Source organism: Schistocerca cancellata, chromosome 2 (assembly GCF_023864275.1).
Source record: "Schistocerca cancellata isolate TAMUIC-IGC-003103 chromosome 2, iqSchCanc2.1, whole genome shotgun sequence".
NCBI classification, from domain to species: domain Eukaryota; kingdom Metazoa; phylum Arthropoda; class Insecta; order Orthoptera; family Acrididae; genus Schistocerca; species Schistocerca cancellata.
In genome coordinates, this window is record NC_064627.1 from 158,125,167 (window position 1) to 158,143,187 (window position 18,021).

Genomic DNA, 18,021 nt, shown 5'->3' on the forward strand with positions numbered 1-18,021 from the left:
CCTACAATTTGCCACAACCTATCAAACTTAACATCTTGCCTTTTATTTCACTGTTTGATCTTGAATTTGGTGTTAACCCCAAAACAAAACCAAACGTTGAGCACATACAGGACACACAGTACTGAAAATAGTACCCAGACGATTTGGACAGGCACTTGTCACAGCTCTCAATGTTGATTTTTTCAGGGTCATGCACAGTGTGCATTCTAAGTAGGCACATAATTCTCTGAGAATGTTTCTGTTTCAAGCAGACCCCCCTCCCCCAATTGTATAAAAGGACAAGACTATGTCACAATATTACTCTAGAGTAGAATTTGTTTACAAACTTCGATAACTGAAGTGTGACCTCCATGCCTTTTAAAGAGATCAAATTGCTCAAGATGATCTTCATATTTACAAGATGAGCTGTCAACATTCACGCAATGTTCATGATAAAGCAGACCACAGATACTATCAACCTCACACTTTTATTTTATGGTTCCCACTTATTTGATGGGCTACTCTGTAAAGCACAGCCAGTGAAAAAAATCTATTGCAAACTGTTTGAGAATGCATGGGTAGAAGCAATAAGAAATTTATGTAAGAAATGTAAATTACAAGCCAGTGATACTGGCAGTTTTAAACAGTGTATTACGTTGGCATAACGGCAACTAAGCACTGAAAACTGGAGACTAAAAGTACCTATACATATACACTTCACTTTGACTTCCAGTCAAACTTAACATGCACAAGATTGTCATCCTATGACTTTTTTCCTTCTTTGTTCCAGTCCTATTCCTTTCTTTTCTTTCCATCTTTTTCTCTGTCTTTTGCTAACTTCTTATGCCTGATTCCTCTCTTAATTTGTTGTTTTTGCGTACTTTTTTTGGCACATTATCTATTATTACCTTTTTTATTTCTCTTTGGCTCGCATTTTGTCTTTGTTCTTGACAAATTTTGTTAATTACACTTTATGTTTGTCATCTTATGTTTTTTTTATTTTTTTCCCCCCTCCAGAAAAACTATAGCTCACATCCCTACTCTTGAACTTTAGTTGTCCTTACTTTTGACACCTGTATATAACCTATGCATTTTTCTTCAACTGAGGTTCTAAATGAGCTTCCCTTTGTTCAACACCAGTGTAGTTACATGCAATTTCTCTCTTCATTTAGATGTAACCATTTTTGTGAACTTAAAATTCAAGATTTCATGAGTTCAGCGTGCCTCTGTTGTTGTTGCTGCTGCTGCTGCTGCTGCTGTTGTTGTTGTTGTTGTTGTTGTGGTGGTGGTCCTCAGTCCCAAGAGGGGTTTGATGTACCCTTCCATGCTACTTCATTGTGTGCAAGCCTCTTCATCTCTGCATATCACTGTTTTAATTTCATCGACAGTCTTCTGGCCGGTTTGATGTGGCCCAACGCAAACTCATCTCCCGTCCCAAACTCTTCACCTCCCAGTAGCACTTACACCCACTGTTCTCAATTATTTGTTGGATATATCCTAATCTCTGACTTCCTCTACAGTTTTCAACCTCTACAGCTTCCTCAAATACCAGTGAAGTTGTTTCTTGATGTCTTAACACACGTCCTATCCTCGTCTCGTCTACTTCTCAGTATTTTCCACATTCCTCTCCTTGCCGATTCTATGGAGAACCCCCACATTTCTTATCTGATCAGTGCACTTATAAACATCTTTCTACAGCACCAGATATAGAATACTTCAATTCACTTCTTTTCCATTTTTCCCACACTCCATGACTCACTACCATATAATACTGTGCTCCAAATGTACTGGGAGATCCAGTGTGGGTCTGCATTAAAGCAGGGCCAATTTATTCTGGAAAAAAAAATTAGTTTCAATTTTGGACACCAGATACAAGAAAGAGTTGTAAAAATGTTTTCATATCTAATGGAATAGGAACAGGATGTGGGCAGACAGCATCATCCAGGTGATAAAGGCATAATGTTGATTTTATTATCATCCGCTGTTTACACAATTTGTTCAATATGAGCACCAGAGATGTTGATAAGACGCAGCATATGTAGTGTATATGATCAACAGTTGCTCACAGCAGTTGCGGTGGAATCTGAGTAACATGTTCCTATGTACTTGCCTTCATATCGGGTACAGACCAAACATGTTCCTGACAAACACATTCTTTTAGATATCTCCAAGAGTCACATGGATTCGGATCAGGTGATGTTGCAACCCATGGATCTGGAAAACCTCTGGAGATATGTTCGTGGAAGGTCACATTAAGCAGATCTTTCACTGGGCAAACAACAGGGGGGGATGCCCATCTTGCATGAAAATAGTGGTTTCCACACAGTTGTGCTCTTCCAAATGTAACACCGAAAATGCGGGATGCATGGCACCTGTTACCGATATATAATTTTTTTTTGCTGAATTGTATGTAAATATTTGTAATTTAAATGCTTTCTTTTAATAAGTAAGGACATTACTTCACTGTATGTGTAAATTTAGGTAGAAGTCTGTTGACATTATCCGTGTTTTACTGTGAAACTTATAAGCTCTGGGAAAAAGCCAAAGGAATTGTTATTTGCATCGACTACAAACGATAATAGCAGTGCTTGTGCATTGCGAAATCTTTGGGTAGGGAGTTGTTGCACAGACCGCGTGGAGAGAGCGGGACAGATTACAGCATTTGTAGTGTGCAAAAGTTTGGTGTTAACACTCTCGCAGTAGAGCGTACCATTTCGGCAGCATCATGTACGCGCGCCGGCCTGATGACTAGTAGCAGCAGTAAGGACAGAGGATGGGCGGAAGAGGCTGTATTAATTACGATTGCCCATTCCTATAATTAGCCGTGCTCCACAAGATGCTACCGTCTTCAACAACAGCAGCAGTTCCAGCTACACAGATTCATCGTCAGCTCAGAGTTTCGTCGTATGCCCAGCACTGAAGTAAGACTATTAATTGGTAGACAATATTAATGGATAACCCAGCAGTACAGCTAAATGTGATTTGATTAAGACAATTTATTTAAATAATAATCAGTTAAACTCAGGATGACTGTGCCCTCATTGGCTTACACATTATTACCAAGCAGGAGTCCTTGTTCCTCCCCCCCCCCCCCCCCCCCAATATGCTAACCGAGTGTCATAAGAAACAAACTGAATAGTTACAGCCAGTTTATTAATGAATAATTTCACTTTTAAGAATTTCAGCCTCAGTCTACTTTCAATTAACTGTTGTGCAACAGAGGCTTCAGTATACGAGTAAAGTACAGCAATTTCATTTTTCAAGTTTGAGAATCAATCACTGGAAAAAATTCAAATCTAAAGAAATGCCCAAATTAAGAGTGCGAAAGTTTTGTTTATTTTATATATAGCTTGAAGCACATGACTGTTCGGTTTGGTACGTATTCTATTATTTCTGTTCAAGTCAGTAAAAAAGGCTCAGTTGTTCAGATGTTGTTGTTGTTATGGTCTTCAGTCCTGAGACTGGTTTGATGCAGCTCTCCATGCTACTCTATCCTGTGCAAGCTTCTTCATCTCCCAGTATTTGCTGCAACCTACATCCTTCTGAATCTGCTTAGTGTATTCATCTCTTGGTCTCCCCCTACGATTTTTATCCTCCACGCTACCCTCCAATACTAAATTGGTGATCCCTTGATGCCTCAGAACATGTCCTACCAACCGATCCCTTCTTCTGGTCAAGTTGTGCCACAAACTTCTCTTCTCCCCAATCCTATTCAATACTTCCTCATTAGTTATGTGGTCTACCCATCTAATCTTCAGCATTCTTCTGTAGCACCACATTTTGAAAGCTTCTATTCTCTTCTTGTCCAAACTATTTACCGTCCATGTATCACTTCCATACATGGCTACACTCCATACAAATACTTTCAGAAATGACTTCCTGACACTTAAATCTATACTCGATGTAAACAAATTTCTCTTCTTCAGAAACGCTTTCCTTGCCATTGCCATTGCCTCTCTACTTCGACCATCATCAGTTAATTTGCTCCCCAAATAGCAAAACTCCTTTACTACTTTAAGTGTCTCATTTCCTAATCTAATACCCTCAACATGACCTAACCTAATTCGACTACATTCCATTATCCTCGTTTTGCTTTTGTTGATGTTCATCTTATATCCTCCCTTCAAGACACCATCCATTCCGTTCAACTGCTCTTCCAAGTCCTTTGCTGTCTCTGACAGAATTACAATGTCATCGGTGAACCTCAAAGTTTTTATTTCTTCTCCATGGATTTTAATACCTACTCCGAATTTTTCTTTTGTTTCCTTTACTGCTTGCTCAATATACAGATTGAATAACATCGGGGAGAGGCTACAACCCTGTCTCACTCCCTTCCTAACCACTGCTTCCCTTTCATGTCCCTCGACTCTTATAACTGCCATCTGGTTTCTGTACAAATTGTAAATAGCCTTTCGCTCCTTGTATTTTACCCCTGCCACCTTTAGAATTTGAAAGAGAGTATTCCAGTCAACATTGTCAAAAGCTTTCTCTAAGTCTACAAATGCTAGAAACGTAGGTTTGCCTTTCCTTAATCTTTCTTCTAAGATAAGTCGTAAGGTCAGTATTGCCTCACGTGTTCCAGTATTTCTACGGAATCCAAACTGATCTTCCCCGAGGTCGGCTTCTACTAGTTTTTCCATTCATCTGTAAAGAATTCGTGTTAGTATTTTGCAGCTGTGGCTTATTAAACTGATTGTTCGGTAATTTTCACATCTGTCAACACCCGCTTTCTTTGGGATTGAAATTATTATATTCTTCTTGAAGTCTGAGGGTATTTCGCCTGTTGCATACATCTTGCTCACCAGATGGTAGAGTTTTGTCAGGACTGGCTCTCCCAAGGCCGTCAGTAGTTCCAATGGAATGTTGTCTACTCCGGGGGCCTTGTTTCGACTCAGGTCTTTCAGTGCTCTGTCAAACTCTTCACGCAGTATCGTATCTCCCATTTCATCTTCATCTACATCCTCTTCCATTTCCATAATATTGTCCTCAACTACATCGCCCTTGTATAGACCCTCTACTCCTGCCACCTTTCTGCTTTCCCGTCTTTGCTTAGAACTGGGTTTCCATCAGAGCTCTTGATATTCATGCAAGTGGTTCTCTTATCTCCGAAGGTCTCTTTAATTTTCCTGTAGGCAGTATCTATCTTACCCCTAGTGAGATAAGCCTCTACATCCTTACATTTGTCCTCTAGCCATCCCTGCTTAGCCATTTTGTTTGCACTTCCTGTCGATCTCATTTTTGAGACATTTGTATTCCTTTTTGCCTGCTTCATTTACTGCATTTTTATATTTTCTCCTTTTATCAATTAAATTCAATATTTCTTCTGTTACCCAAGGATTTCTACTAGCCCTCGTCTTTTTACCTACATGATCCTCTGCTGCCTTCACTACTTCATCCCTCAAAGCTACCCATTCTTCTTCTACTGTATTTCTTTCCCCCATTCCTGTCAATTGTTCCCTTATGCTCTCCCTGAAACTCGGTACAACCTCTGGTTCTTTCAGTTTATCCAGGTCCCATCTCCTTAAATTCCCACCTTTTTGCAATTTCTTCAGTTTTAATCTACAGGTTATAACCAACAGATTGTGGTCAGAGTCCACATCTGCCCCTGGAAATGTCTTACAATTTAAAACCTGGTTCCTAAATCTCTGTCTTACCATTATATAATCTATCTGATACCTTTTAGTATCTCCAGGGTTCTTCCATGTATACAACCTTCTATCATGATTCTTAAATCAAGTGTTAGCTATGATTAAGTTGTGCTCTGTGCAAAATTCTACCAGGCGGCTTCCTCTTTCATTTCTTAGCCCCAATCCATATTCACCTACTACGTTTCCTTCTCTCCCTTTTCCTACACTCGAATTCCAATCACCCATGACTATTAAATTTTCGTCTCCCTTCACTATCTGAATAATTTCTTTTATTTCATCATACATTTCTTCAATCTCTTCGTCATCTGCAGAGCTAATTGGCATATAAACTTGTACTACTGTAGTAGGCGTGGGCTTCGTATCTATCTTGGCCACAATAATGCGTTCACTATGCTGTTTGTAGTAGCTTACCCGCATTCCTCTTTTCCTATTCATTATTAAACCTACTCCTGCATTACCCCTATTTGACTTTGTGTTTATAACCCTGTAGTCACCTGACCAGAAGTCTTGTTCCTCCTGCCACCGAACTTCACTAATTCCCACTATATCTAACTTTAACCTAGCCATTTCCCTTTTTAAATTTTCTAACCTACCTGCCCGATTAAGGGATCTGACATTCCACGCTCCGATCCGTAGAACGCCAGTTTTCTTTCTCCTGATAATGACATCCTCTTGAGTAGTCCCCGCCCGGAGATCCGAATGGGGGACTATTTTACCTCCGGAATATTTTACCCAAGAGGAAGCCATCGTCATTTAATCATACAGTAAAGCTGCATGGCCTCGGGAAAAATTACGGCCATAGTTTCCCCTTGCTTTCAGCCGTTCGCAGTACCAGCACAGCAAGGCCGTTTTGGTTATTGTTACAAGGCCAGATCAGTCAATCATCCAGACTGTTGCCCTTGCAACTTGTTCAGATAATAATTTGAAATTCAATTTGCAAAATAAGTAACTGCAAAGTAAAAGTGCTTGCTTTTTTTTCTAAATTTCTTTGATGATGTTATGTTGAGGTCACTGAAAGTCACTGTTCACGTAACGAATTTCAATACTAACATACAGTTTAATTGCACATTTTCAAACCATTACTCGATTTTACCTTTTTTCCCAAAATTTAATGACAAACATAATGTAAGAGTGACTTCTCAGTTTTCTTTATCATTACATACCCACATAAATTAGTGTCAAAAAATGTGACAACCTTCAGTTGCCACGTCAGTGTTTAATAATGCATGTATTTCTTTCCCATCATCTTGTACAGGATTTTGGATGTAAATTACCCTAGTGGGCTAGAGACCATTAATTATTTCCTTTTCCTTCATTAGTGTAGCTTCTGGATTCAGGATCAGTGGTACCCCTTTTCTGTCCAGTGTTGTTCGTAAGTGAATGCACAAAATAACTTTCATTTTTCCAAATTATGAACCTGTTCGGTTTAATTACTTTTTATTTTTAGTAGACTTTTCCATCAGAAGTGTCTGTCGTACACTTTCCTCCTACTCATCGGTATTATTTCTTCGGGAAAGAGAGACTTATCCAATTAGTAAAAATCGATTAGGCATACAAGGGATCCAAGGTCATACTTTACATCACAAGCAGGATTGGCCGATTAGTAAGGGGGAGGTTACACAAAGCAAGAACCACACGTTGTACATGGAGGTATCGACAACATGCATATGTACACCTGATAGGCCCTCTGGGTACACTCTTTTCAAAGAAGAATGGACCAAGAATAAAGGTGCTTGTAACTCCAAACCCCATAGTCACATACAGTGAGCGCACTGGCTCTTCCTACACAACACATGGTTTAACAGTACCACAAATTTGGCAGTTCTGTGTAAAATGTGTCTTGTAAACAGGCGTTAGTCTTCTATCCTAGGAGTAGCCTTCATTTCTGAATTTGTCTCCATCCCCCTTCTTAGGTCCCTCTCATCTTGTGGTCTGCCCTTCCTTTTTAATGTTCCCCAACTCATCCCTCTCTCCTTTTTGAAGAAGGAACCATTAGTTGCAAAATCTGGGATAGTACACGTCCTTTACAGTTTCTCTACTGGCAAAACTGAAACTCTGTCTCCAGTATGAGTTTCAACACCTTCATCCTGTCCTTTCCCATTGTAAGTTAAATGACCAAAATATGCATAAAATGGTCAGAACTGAGCTATATCTAATTTTTCTTTCCTTTTCTTTTCAAATACATTTGTGTGTAAAATTTGTATTTTAAGTCTGTAAATACATATTTTTTGAGTTGTTGAATTTCACAGTAGCTTCCAAAGCACTGAAACCAAGTTATCACTGCACAATGCACTTTTGTCAGCCAATCATAGCTCACGTCATGTGATCTCGCCAGCCAATGACAACAGATGTTCAGAGTGCACTACATGTGATGTAGTCAGCCAATATCAACGTTACTCTTAAGTAGCACAAACAGACAAACAGGAAAAGTAATGGTTTAAATTAATATATATACAGTACAGCTACAAGGAAAGCTAAGCTTTCACATCTAATATTGGTCTTTTTTAGCAGGCAATACACTTTAAGATGAAACACAAATGTGCAGGTGAAATTTTAAATAATGGCATAAATGGCTGGTCTACTGGATCCGAAATTTTTCTATGTGTTGGTCCTCAAAGTGTTAAGTTTTGAGTGAGAGTAAAACGCTCCATGATTTTAGAAACAATCTTACACGCTCAAACATAACATAATTCATATTGTGTAAAAAGAAGTTTACTTTAAAAGTAATACTTCTCAAACCACCATTTGAAATAATTTCTCCTGATAGAAATGCACACAGCTGTCACGTCACACTCATCAAAAGTAGTCTGAAGTTAAGAAGTATTGCATGGTCTTTGTCCTAAAGTATCTGACACATTTTGCTGTCATCAGATGCTTGTGTGTGCACTGTGTTTTGTTGTTATAAGTGTTAGATTTTCTTTGCTACTAAATTTTTATTTTGGTGTCATTCTCTTGTTTATGTTTTATTGTTGCAATATTATTCTGCAGTAGCAGGCTAAAGCAAAACTCTTTGATACAGTATCAGTTCTTACCAGCCAAAATTACAAAAACTTAACTGGAAACCAAAGCAATGAAAAGTTCCAGATATTTCCCAGATGAAAAAATTCCATCTTTTTTCTTGGACTTCCCAGTTGTCTCTAAATGTATACATTCTGTATGAGGGCAAGGTTTTGGAGGGAATAAAAGGTCTTGTTTCATTTATGGAATCGTGATGATCTCCCAGCATATTTATGTAGCTGCCCCCATTGCTGATGCAAAATTTCTAACTGTAGAACGCAGTTTCTCAGCTCCTGTGTCAGAAGTCATGATTTTTCCACATAAATATTTACTTGCCACAAAGATAGTATGGTGCTTTCATGAACAGTTAACTTAAAAATCTGAACATTGTAAAAGAAAACTATAATGTTGGTCTGACATATGAGTTTACTTTCAGTTCTTTCATACTAGTAATGCCCACACAAGTATATAATACTTCCTGCAAACGAACTCAAAAGAAAGACATTTTACGTGTTGTGATTACCGGCTTCCCTCAAAGTGAATGACAACTGGGGTTGTCCACACCAGGCCGTAAACAGTTTCTGTAGTCCATACTTCCATTCAGCCTGCTCTGGCACCTCTCTAGCTGTCTTGTGGTCATTGGCATGTCACGTCAGCAGACTAATGCAGTGCTTTCTAAGAAGGCATTTGGCTAACAAAATCAAAGTAAACAACTTGTCTACACAACGTTATTAATGAATTTACCATGCAGAAGTAATACTTGTGCGTACTTCACATTTTTTTTCTATAAATGTATCTAAAATTTACATACATGCAAAAATAAATAGAAAATAATAATAATAATAATAATCATAATCATCATCCAGCTGTAAAATTTGTATCTTCACCGTCAAAATATTTGACTGTTCCTTCTGAATGTGTTGTGTTTACGCTAGGATCTGAGAACACATCAGTTTTTTTTTTTTTTTTTTTTTTTTTTTTTCCTTCCTAATGAATAAGTAGCAGATTTCATTTCTATATTGATGAGAGAATGTTATAATTTCTCTCACTTCGAAACATATTGTCTAATTGCTGCTCTCTCCTTGATAGTGTAGAAGCAGCTGATGAAATAACACCTTCGTTCCCATCATACCTCACAGTGAGCATTGACAACATTGCTACACGAAGCACATAAGTATGCCACTAGCCCCACTCAAACTTTTACCGCATTCTGCAGAAATGTCTACTAAAGTTGAGTAACCTGAATCTATACTTCAAGGTTTCTACTTCATACATACACTAGCAATGCCAACAGAGGTAAGACCAACAGAGGGAGTTACCTGATTCCTGAAATAAGAAACAGGGAACGTCAAAAGAATTATAGAAGCGCAAAATATGATGATAATCAGAACTGACACAATAGCAATAATAGATGTATATGTACAACAGGTATATCATTTGAAAACACAATAAATAGGAACTGGGGGGGGGGGGGGGGGGGGGGGGGGGGAACGACACAAATCTTATACTAGTTGAGTTCTTAAGTGTAGAACTGTGAAGAATTGATAAGCAGAATGCCAAGGCAAACATACTGCTAGAAACACTAGAAGAGGAAGATTTCAGACTAGCAAATAAAAAAGAAATACCAATATACATAGGTCACTGCAGAACCACTTCAACAAACAAGAATTATTATGGTCCTCAGCAACAGCTCCCGTACGGAAATATTTCCCAACAATGAAAAGTTTCCATATCAACACACCACAACAGAGAAAAGAAGCAATTGGAACACCCCTGCAAAATACAACAGGGAATAATAGAGCAAAACAAAGATAACATTGGAAGAGAAAAGACACTAATGTAAGAAGACAAACTGTAAGAAGCCTGAAAATAACCACAGAAGAGCCACAAAAATCAACAGAAGACAAAAAGCACAAAAACGGTTTGACCAAGAATGCTTCAGAGAAAGGAAAGAAATCCTGTAGATACTACACATAGCAAAAACACTCAGACAAGACATGTATGCAGAAAAAAGGAAGAAATACAAATCTACAAGTAAAAGGGAAAGAGCGGAATACATCGAGTAGGCGGCAAGAAAATTAACAATGGGGTGCAAAATCAGATTCATTCACAGCAATGAGGAAGACAGTTTCACCCATAAGAGCAGATATCCATCTGGATACATGGGAAACACATTTCTCAGAAATACTGAATAGACAGGAAAAAAAGACAAGGCATAAAAAATTGAAACAACGGAGACTGTGCACAGCTTTGAATTAATAATAACTAAGGAAGTCAGACAAGCAATAAAAAAAGAAAAAACAAGAAAGTGGCAGGTCTAGACAACATATAAATGGAAAATCCTAAATACTCCAGTACGGAGGAACTATGGAAGGACCATAGACCAGAAGAAGAAGATTGTGTAGTGTATACTTCTGCTGTCTGTATCTCGACAGGTGTTTGTTTTCGTGTGAGCAGTCACTTACAAATGACAAACTCATTAGCTGAGCGCAGCTACCGCCTCTACAGCAGCAGTGTGTTTGTACCCACAGCTTCGCACTTCAATAACTGTCTAGCCTATATCTCTGACATCTTCAGTATGTACAAGGACTGTGATTGCTGCTTTCAGATGCGAGCGGAGTTCGTGACCCTTCATTCACAGCTCCAGGTGGTGCTGGCTTCAATCACACAGCTTGAGGCTGTTGCCAATGGACATCACTGTGGGGATCCGGATATGGGGCTGCAAGGTACATCTAGTATATCCCTCACGTCCCCCAGTTGGTCCACTACTGCGACAGTTGCGGCAGGCAGTGAAAGACTTTCCGGAGGACCGTTCAGGAAGCCTTCTCAGTTTATCTGACAAACACATTTAAGACGCTATCAGTGGTTGAAAAAGATCTTAAGTCAGATGCAGTTGTTTGTGCTGTTCTACATCTACATGGCTACTCTGCAAATCATACTTAAATGCCTGGCAGAGGGCTCATCAAACCATCTTCACACTAATTCCCTATTATTTCACTCTTGAACAGCGCATGGAAAAAAAACACCTATATTTTCCTGTGCGAACTCTGATTTGAAATCCATTGCCGATAGCAGTCAACATTTCCCATGAGTAAAGAGCTAGTTGTGTTTCACAAGAAGGATGTTTTCTGAAACCATGTTGAAGATGTGTCAATAGACCATTTTCTCTTCAAGGTAATTCATATTGTTCGAACACAACGTATGTTCCAAAATCCTGCTGCATATCGATGTTAATATTACTATTAATTTATTGGATTACTATCTAATTTATTGGATTACTCCTATTGCCTTTCTTGAATATTAGTGTGACCTGTGCAATTTTCCAGTCTCTGGATATGGATATGTATTTTACATAATATGAGTGGTTGTACATGACTTAAGTATGGAGGCTCTTGCACCAGCGTATTCTGAAGGGACATAACTGACTGGAAGACTTGCTTTTATTAAGTGACTTAATGTGTTTAACTACTCCAAGAATATTTACTTCTCAATTACTTATGTTGGTAGCTGTTCTTGATTCAAATTTTGGAATGTTTACTTTGTCTTCCTCCTTGAAGGAATTTCGGAAGGATGTGTTTAGTAACTCTGCTTTAGCGGTACTGTCATCAATAAAATTTCGATTGCTATCATGGAGAGAAGGCATTGATTGTATCTTGTCGCTAGCATATTTTACACATGACCAGAATCTCTTTTGGTTTTCTGCCAGGTTTTGAGAAAAACTTTCTTTATGGAAACCATTAAAAGCATCTCACACTTGAGTCCACACTAAATTTTGGGCTTCTGTAAAAGATAACCAATCTTGGGAATTTTGCAAGCATTTAAATTTGGCATGCTTTTTTTCCATTGTTTTTGCAACACCGTTCTGACCTGTTTTGTGTAAGATAGGGTATCAACTTCATTATTTGTTAATTTATTTGGTATACATCTCTCAATTGCCATTGATATTATTTCTCTGAATTCAAGCCACACATCTGGTCTCCACTCACATTGTTAATTTGGAAGGAGTGGAGATTCTCTCTCAGGAAGGTGTCAAACTACTTTTTTGAATAAATATATTTTTCATTTATTTTTGGTGGATTTGGGAGTTATGGTATTCAGTACACTATGACAACCATGTGTTCACTAATGCCTGTATTCGTTTTGATGCTCGTTATTAGCTCAGGCTTATTTGTTAGTAAGAGGTTAACTGTGTTTTCATCACTGTTTACTATTCACCACAACTATAACTGTATGAGTTGGGTGCCTGTTTGAAATTAGACTCAAGTTTTCTTTGACCCTTTCACCAATTGTATCATTTGAGTAGGGAGGTCGGTAAAAGGATCCAACTATTATTTTATTCCTGTTGACCTCTACCCATACTAACTCACAAGAATTATCTACTTCAATTTTGCTACAAGATATAGTACTTTTAACAGTAACACATACACCACTGCCAACTGTATTTAGACTATCCCTTCTGAATAATGTTAGATCCTTCACAAAAATTTCAGCTGAACTTAAGCCAGTTTTCAGTGCCTATAATGATTTGAGCATCCGTGCATTCTAGTGCTTCGAGCTTTGGTACTTCCCCAACAAAGCTATGACAACTTAGAGCTATTATACCAATGGTTCCTAGATTTATGTTTTTCCTGTGTTCGATCTGCACCCTTCAAGACTGAAGCCTGTTTTGTGTTTTCCCAAGACCCTCTAACCTAAAAAAATCACCCAGTCCAAGCCACAAATGCTACCCGTGTAGCCGTCTCCTGACCTATTTAGCGGAACCTGAATGCCCAGTATCCTACGGCACAAGTCGAAGAATGTGCAGCCTACACAGTCACAGCACTGTCTGAGCCTCTGATTCAGCCTCTCCTCTTGGTTATGTACCCGAGGTTCTCAATCGGTCCTGTTGACTGTGCTGCAAATGGAGAGCTCTGCTTTCACCTTGCAGGCAAGACTGGCAGCCTTTACCCCTTCAGATATCCACTTGAAATCTGAAAGAATCTCTTATGACCCAAAACAACACACATCACTGGTACCAACATCAGCTACTAAGTGCAGTTGGCTGCACCCTGCACTCTTCAAGGCATCCAGAAGGATTCGGTCTATGTGTGGAACGACTCCACCCACTATGCACACGGAGTGCACACTGGCTTTCTTCCCCTCTTGGCAGCCATATCACTACGGAGCCCTATAATGCACCTTACATTGAAGCTCCCAATCACCAATAGCCCCACCCTTTATGACTGCCCAGATCTTGCAGGCTGACAGGTTTCCTCTGAAACAGGGCAAGTGACTGCATCTGGCTGAGGGACACTGTCAGCCAAAGACTAACCGGGGACGCCTTACATTCAACCCCACAGGAAGTCTTTTGCAGCCCGCCACGTCTTGAAGTGACCTCCCACTCAAACACGGGTGGGGGGGTCAACCTCATTGTGAGCAGTAACTGGGCTGGCCACCAGTGCAGACCGATCGGCGGAGTTGTGGGTCATGACGGATGTCCATTGGATCCCCACTGCAGCCTCAAGCTGTGTAACCGAAGACAACACAGCCTGCAGTTGAGAGCTGAGTGTCAGCAACTCAGCTCTCATCACACACAGCAAGCACAGTCCTTGGCCACAATAAAGACAGTGGAAAACTACACTAAACAGACAAACATATGACTACTGACACCCACTGCAGAAGTCTACCGTAGACACTGACCAAAACACAAGAACAGTGTCAAATAAAAATTAAATTACCATGCAGAAATTATTCAAAACCTAAACTACCAAAGCACATAAGGTAAGACTAAATAATTCGCTCCTTCTTAGGAACTCGTAAAATCAGTTGCTTTTCGACACAAATGAAAATGCGACTACTGTGCCTGGCAAATATTAAATGAACACACAAAAATTCAAAAACTAAACTATCAAAGCACACAGATGAAACTATAATTCGCTCCTGGTTAGTAGCTCAAAAAATGTCATAAAATCAGTTACTTTGCTGTTGCTCGTGTTGATTGGTTGGTGTCTGATGCCTGATTTCCAGAGGACACTTCTCGGCCTGCAAGATCTGAGCATTCACAGAGGTGGGATTACTGGTAGTTGGGAGCTCCTATGTCAGACACATATGGGGGCCGTTGGAAATTAGCTGCTAAGGAGAGGAAGAAATCCAGTAAAGCCAGTGTGCACTCTGTGTTTATACTAAGAAAAGTCACTGCAGACATGAAACAAAGCCATGAAGAGCACACCAACTGTAGGTGGTGACTCATATCGATATTAACAATGTGGGTCACTAGGGACTGGAAGAGATTCTCCTTAGTTTCAGGCAGCTAGCTGAAATGGTAAAGCTGCCAGTCTTGCAGGATGAAGCCAGAGCTCACCATCTGTAGCATCATCAACAAGACTGACTGTGGCCTCTAGTACAGAGCTGATTGGAGAGTCTGAATCTGACACTCAAACAATTCTGCGACAATGTAGGTAGCAGATTTCTCGACTTGCACCAATGGGGTGGTGAGGTTTCGTGTTCTGCTTAAAAGGTCAGGGGTCCACTACACACAGGAGGTGGCTATGCTGTTAGCAGGGACAGGGTGGAATGGACAGGGCAGTTTTTTAGGTTAGAAGGTCTCAGGAAATTACAGAAAGGGCTTTAGACTGAAAGGGTGCAGGATGAACGTAGGAAGAGAATAGACATACTAACAGTAAGTATTGTATTAATTGTAAACTGTCTTCTGTGTTGGGAAAGAACCGGAGGTACTGAAAGCTAGCTAAAGGCGGAGGTAAGTTCAGCTGAAATTTACAAGGACCTAGGAGTGTTTTCCTGTGAGGTTATACTTGACAACCAGAATGAAAAGTCACAACGTAAATAAATTAATAATTGGTTCCTCTTATCAACTTCCCAACTCAGATGATTCAGTTGTTGAGTAGTTCTAGTGACCACAAGGTCGTTGTAGCTACAATGACCACCGCAATATTCAAGTCCACCAAATGTAAACATAAAATGAACTATTTCAAGAATCACATACAAATTCACTAGATACCTTTGTAAGAGACAGTCTCCACTCCTTCCCAACTAACTATGTAAGTAAAGTGTGTCAATTGAGAAATTTACACCAAATAAATTAATAAAGGATGTTACCGATTCCCTATTGTACACAAAATAGGCAAGAACACTGTTACAAAAGCAACAAATAAAAGCATGCTAAATTTAATAGGATGCAAAATCTCCAAGACTGATGACGTTTTATGAAGCTTGAAACTTAGTGCAGATTTCAATGTGAGATGCTTTTAATAACTTCCACAATGGAACTCAAGTCTCAAAAATCTGACAGAAAATCCGAAGAGAGTCTCATCATATACAAAGGCCTATGGCAAGAGACAATCAACAGCTTCGCTGCACAATACCAATGGTAGTATTAGCAATGACAGTGCCACTGAAGTGGAGTTACTAAACACAGCTTTCTGAAATTCCTTCAGCAAAGAAGACAATTACATATTCTACGATTCGAATCAAGAACAGCTGCCAACATCAGTAACTTAGAAGTAGATATCCTCAGTGTAGCAAAACAGATTAAATCACTTTTAAAGGCAAGTTTTCCAGTCCAGATAGTATACCAATTAGTTTACGTTCAGATTATGCTGATACAATATCTCTATACTTAACAATCATATACAACCACTCACTTGACGAAAGATCCATACCAAATGACTGCTAAGTTGCATACGTCACATCAATACTGAAGAAAGGAAATAGGACTAATCCAATGAATTACTGACAGATATTACTGACATCAATTTGCAGCAGGATTTAGAGACTATCAATTCAACTAAATACCTGGGAAATACAATTACAAACAACTTAAATTGGTATAATCACATACATAATGTTGTGGGGAAAAGCAAACCACAGACTGTTTTTTATTGACAGAACACTTAGAAAGTGCAATAGGCCTACTAAGGAGACTGTCTACACTAGGCTCGTCCATCCTCTGATAAGAATATTGCTGTGTGATATGGGATCCTTACCAGATATGACTGGTGGAAGACATTTAAAATGTCCACAGAAGGGCAGCTCATTTTTCAATACCACGAAATATGGAAGAGAAAGTCACAGATATGATTTGCGAGTTGGGGTGTCAATCTTTAGAAGAAATGCCTTTTTCATTGCGGCGAGATATTTTCATGAAATTTCAATCACCAACCTTCTCCTCTGAATGTGAAAATATTTTATTGTCGCTAAACTACATACAGAGGAATGATCATCATCATAAAATAAGAGAAATCAGAGTTCATACAGAAAGATTTAAATGTTTATTTTTCCCATGCATTGTTAGAGAATGGAACAGTAGAGAAATAGCCTGAAGGTGGTTCGAAGAACACTCTGCCGGCCATTTAAGCGTTAATTGTATAGTGTTGATGTAGATATAGATGTAGATAGACCTGGAGTTCTACAGCATACCAGCCATGCTGAATGACAGCTGGGCCAGAAAATGTAGGAACCGTAGACATCTCACAACAAGGCTTTAAATACATGGGTTTCACCATAAAATATGCATTAACAATGAATTCCACAAAGTGAATGAAGATTGACTAAAATAATTGTATGTTAATGATCAATCTGAGTGCAATTTTCTCATTAATAAAAGAATTATCGAGTGTCTGTCCAGTTACAAACAGATTCAGGTAAACTGCAGTTTAAATGTGGTAGATGTTCATAAAAAGCAGTATACATTCTCACGGTTGGCAGCATGACAAATTCAGTTGCCCGCTAACCACTCCCCTCCCCGCACTCATCCTAGTTCTGAACCAAACTGGTGCCACTGTTCCCCCTCCAACGCTAACATAGTGCTGTGCTTGAGCAACTGTGAAACACTGACCTTTTTGGGTGCTGGTCATACATAACAACAGCAAATAATACATAAATAAATGATCGCAATTCTTAAACTTTCGCTGTCCCACAATCTAATGGCTTACATTGGTATTATCTCGACAATGGGTCTTGCTACTGCAACTTATTCTCACGATAACAATCACGGCCAAATTAATAAGATCTAATTCCTTTGTTAAATATTTAATTCTGGATTAACTTTCTTTCATATTTCATCTGAATGTCACCATATTGTTCTAGAACTGATTAAAATCTGGTAAACATTTACTTGGTATTCTAATACGTGAACAGTGACCAAATTTCTCATTTGCAACCCACTTGGTAAATCAATATAGTCTCTGATAAGCAAATAAAATACTGACTTGAGATCAGAGTCAAGTAATTTTGGCCTTTAAATGTTACTTTTACTTAAAAGTCAACATAAATATTAAATGCTATTTCCTCCTGTATTTCACAAAATTGTCAACTTTCAAGCAGAGCAATATAGTGGCTAGTTCATAGTTACTTGCATATCCCTCACACTAGCTCCATGTGAGTTAAATGTCCTATGATT

General features: G+C 39.0%; 1 protein-coding gene across 1 annotated transcript in view; it reads right to left on the reverse strand.

Moving 5' to 3' along the window:
- Positions 1 to 18,021, reverse strand: part of LOC126161446 (probable ATP-dependent RNA helicase DDX46) — a 150,802-nt gene that overhangs the window by 101,620 nt on the left and 31,161 nt on the right. The window lies entirely within an intron of this gene.